Source organism: Olea europaea, unplaced genomic scaffold (assembly GCF_002742605.1).
Source record: "Olea europaea var. sylvestris unplaced genomic scaffold, O_europaea_v1 scaffold683, whole genome shotgun sequence".
In the NCBI taxonomy this organism is placed as follows: domain Eukaryota; kingdom Viridiplantae; phylum Streptophyta; class Magnoliopsida; order Lamiales; family Oleaceae; genus Olea; species Olea europaea.
Window position 1 is genome coordinate 265,397 of NW_019265217.1, and position 4,633 is coordinate 270,029.

Here is a 4,633-nt window from a genome sequence, read left to right on the forward strand (position 1 = left end):
TAGAGCCGAGGCAAATAACTATGCAATTGCATATCTAAGCATGCCCTTGCAAAGTCCCTTACCGAGACCAAAATGGAGGCTGTGGATTGGCCCATGCAGCCGCATAATACAATACTATGATGCAAAATTTTCAAATTTCGCATAGACTTCCATTTTAGTTAAAACTCTTTTATGTATCTTTTTGATATCTTTTAGGCTTAATTCTGTTTTTAATTAGGTTTTATGAGTTCCCTATAAATAGGACTCATCCTATTTATTGTTAAACACATAATTTGAGAGATATTATTACGAGGTATATTGCTTTCAACTTTCTTCATTGAATTAATTTCGAATTTATCAAGGATTAATTTCTTGTGACGTTCATCAATTCAAGTAAGGTTTGTAAGTTTTGTGATCATGGGGTTAAGATATTGTTTGCAATTGTCTTGATTTTTTGGTTCAATAATTTATTGGGTAAAGCTTTTCAAATGTTAATTCTTTACTTTCTTGAGTTTGATCTAATCTGTCGTGGATTTCATAGCTATAATTACTATGTGATTCGTATCAGGAGAAGAAATAAGAGAGGGAGAGAATAGAGAGATAAGGGAAGAAAATATCAATATTTTATACATCAAAGCTTGTTTTTATTATAGTACAAAAGACCCTTCAATATAGGGTTTTGAAGATTCTATTCTAAGAAACAATATCTAATAAAAGCTAGTAAACAACTCTAATATTGTTTCCTAAGATATGCTTTAAGATTGAAAACTAAATATAATAAAATCTCTTAGAATATTGCATCATTTCTCATCAACTGAGACAATCGACTCTGACGAGATAGACTGCAACTTTTTAATCAAGGAGGGTGACCTTTATTCCTGGCTAGATTCAGAACCACTTATTGAAGAATTGAATTTGAATATCAATCCCAATTATCAAAACTAACAAAGGGAGACGATCTTTCCTTTTAACCAAATATTGATGAGGAACCCCCGTAGACAACTCTTTCACAAAACCCAGAAGATCCACATAAGGAGCATAATGCACTACCATAGTAGACTGGCCTACGAAAACAAATGATTGCAACAATGGTAGCTCGAATTTACCCCGATAAAGAAATAACTTTGCTATATTGAAAGCATAACCTTTATTTAAGAGTAATGGCCCTTCAATTAATTTGAATTCAAGTGATTGATCCAATTTTTTCTTTACATGTTTTGAAAACTGTGTCAAAGAAATAGGCAATATGGTATAAAAAAACATCATGAAAACATTGTGGCTAAAAAGCGCGTTAAATGCAATATCATATATTTCATGATAAAAAACAATGACTTGTGAACTTTGCATGAAAACCAACAAATAACAAGACCGTAATTAGTAGGCAACAATCGAATGTTAACGAGAAAAAGTAAGTGATCGAACAATTGCATTAGAATATGTGTAAACCAAGAAAGAATCACACTGTAAAGGAAAAGTCATATCAAAGACAATGTTAGAGTCACATAAAGGATTAGGCAAAAATGATTTCAATGTGAAATTGAGGACCGGTGGACTGTTTGACTCAGGTGGCAACACTATAGATAATTTCTCATCTTGCTATCAAAATATTCAATTGGCTCAACAATAAAAACCTCATTATCATTTTCAAAAGAAACACAACTAGGCTCATAAGGTGATTGTTTAGATTGGGGTGGTATATGTAGCTTAGATAGGTTTGGGAAAGATGGAATGATATGTCCCATGAGTTAGCTTGTCGACAAGCTTCATCTAAGGAATGGAGTGTAGAAATGTCATGACGTATGATTTCAAGATTCAAACCCTTGATGGACCTAGACATTGTAATGTGGAAAGCTTCATAAATATCACAATTGTGCAATAACTCTTCAAAATATGTACGACATTCCCTAACAATTGATGTAAATTGTTTACCGTTCAAGAAAAATTTGTCTAGCTATAGAGACCGATGGTATATAGGGACATATTTATTACTTAAAATTCATTTCATCTCATCCCACGGAGTGTTTTCATCTCATCCCACAGAGTGACAAAACACTAACCTAGGCAATTAATGTTATGTAAAAAGGACTCCTAATAACACCTAGCATAATTGAAAAGTACCATATTACCATGACAAAGATGATGTGAGTCACTCAAATTTCAAAGAATTTTCAAGATTATCAAGCTAATTGAGAAATGATTCAAATTTAGTGAAGTAGATTACAACTTGCCTAGGAGGAGAATGTGAATTTTTTTGATGAAGTTACCTAACGGGGGATAATTGTCCTCATAAGTGCAAAGTGAATGCACGTGATCGTGGTAATGACCTAAGGATGTGTTATGGGTGTAAGTGCTGTTACATGAAGTGTATGTGGTGTACGATGACGTTTCATTTTTCTTTTATTTATTTATTTTATTGTTATTTTTTTAATATAAGACTTGATGGGCTTCAAATTCCTAAGTACAAATTCAGCTTTCAAAAAGCAACATTGGTATACCTCACAAGATGTTAATTGAGCCCATTTGTGGTGCACGTGCTGATTCAGTCTCAATTTATCAAAGTCACTTGGATGCTGCGAAAATCGAATCATTGGCGAAACTTTCAAACTTGGTTATTCAATCTGTTTCGATAGATCCAAATGAGTTAAGATGATATGAGGTAGCAATTGCTCGTGATGCAACATCGATCTATGGTAGGTGAAGAATGTGGTGTTTGGAACTAGATTGTGTCGACATCAATGGTTGCCAACAGTTAGGGACGGGATAGTAATTATATGGATATGGGGGGAATCTAATGGTAATATCTCTAGCTGTGAGTCATGAAGGCTAGATTTAGATTGGTATTGATGGATTGGTCGGCAAATAGAGGATGAAGGTGGTGTTGAATGGAGTTAGCTATTAAAGTGGGCTTTATGTAGTAACTAGTTTGTTGGTGATGCTTGATGTTGCAGAAGCAGCGACAGAAAGACGTGTCACGTTGGTGATGATAATAGACTTAAATGTGTGGTCAATAGGTTGGTAGTGGTGGTTTGGTTGTTGATGAGGGTTCAATTACTAATAGTGGTGTTTTAGGGATTTGTGGTGAATGACGGTTGTAGGTAGCTGTGGAGATGGAGAATGTGTATAGTAGAGCGGGCTGTGGTATTTTAGGTATGGATGAGTGATGGAGTTTTTCAATTTGTAGCTTCATGGTGTAGGAGGTTGTGTTGTTGGTGGCCGAAGTGGATTGTGAGATGTAGGGCGAGTTAAAGAGTGGATGTGTTGTGGTTCATTGACAGTAAAAGTGGTAGTGAGCACTATCGACGATGAAAGTAGTCGACGAGATGTAGTGATGAATGATTAGGGTTTGGGTGTTTCGTTGGATCTTATGTATTGGGTTGAATTTGTTAGGTTTGGAAAATTAGTTAGTGGATTTTGGTTGGTATATGGACTGTGGATGGGTATATGGGCTTGTGTCACGTGATTCAGGAAAAATTTTGAAATAAATCTACGCTTGTTGAAGGTGAAGTTTGGAAGGTTTGATAAATGATTTAGTGGTTGTGAATTTTTGGACTAGGGTTAGTTTTAGTAGTGTGGGCTGTATATATGGATGTTACTGGGCTGTTATATAGGAATTGAATCTAAAATAACAAGTCTTGAAGCAGCAACATTGGAAAGAAGTAATTACCATAAACTCTCTCTTACTCTCTCTCTCTCTCTCTCTTTCTTCCTTTTTTGACTATGGAATGGGCGTAATTGGACCTGCTTTTTACATATCTCTCATTATTTGGGACCCATCAATCGAATCACTGTTTCGAAAATTATGAGATGTGATTTTCATTGATATTCATCAGATAAGAATCTTCATAAACTGGGCTGCAACTAGTTTCTGTTCTTAAATTTGAATAATTTCCCGATCTAATTGGACATTAAAAATAGATTAGTGCTTGATATAGTGGATCGCCGTTTGAAGGAAATAAGAATCAAGAGATTTCTTATAATTACAACACATACTTTCTTAAAATCAACAATGTAAATAATCCTTGAGCAGATGTAGAAGAAGAAAGGTAGAAACTGATTTGCAAACAAGTTTTATGAAATTGCTGAAGATCAACAGATGCAAAATTTTAGGGAAGAAAGTCCAATTACAGTGGACTTTTGTAAATTCCCAATTCGAAATCAGTTCTTTCATAAGTCAAATGTAGACACAAATTTCTATATCTAAATATCTTATAAATCCAGATACCCAAATTGAAGAGAACACGGGCATAGGCAAAAAAAAAAAAAAAAAAAAAAAAAAAAAAAAGAGTTTGGGCAGTAGTGGAATAGTAGATAATGGTAATGGACAACAACATATGTTATGGAATGGGTTTGTGTTAAGAGAATATTTTTCTTTTTGTGCTATTCTAAGATTTTTGTGTACAAAAGTAGCTATAGGATTGGGATAGATCGTGGGAGTCATAATGTGTGTATTGATTGTATGGAATGGTTGTGCTATTTATTTATTAGGAGTTGAGAATGAAAGATGTATAGGTCAAAGGAGACGACTTGCTTTGATACCATATTGATGATATAAGCGATGAGAACAATATAGAAGAGAAAATGGAAGAGAAGAAGAGAAATGAGAAAGACAGAAAGAGAGAGATTGAAAGGGAAGGAGGGGGGGGGGGGGGGTAGG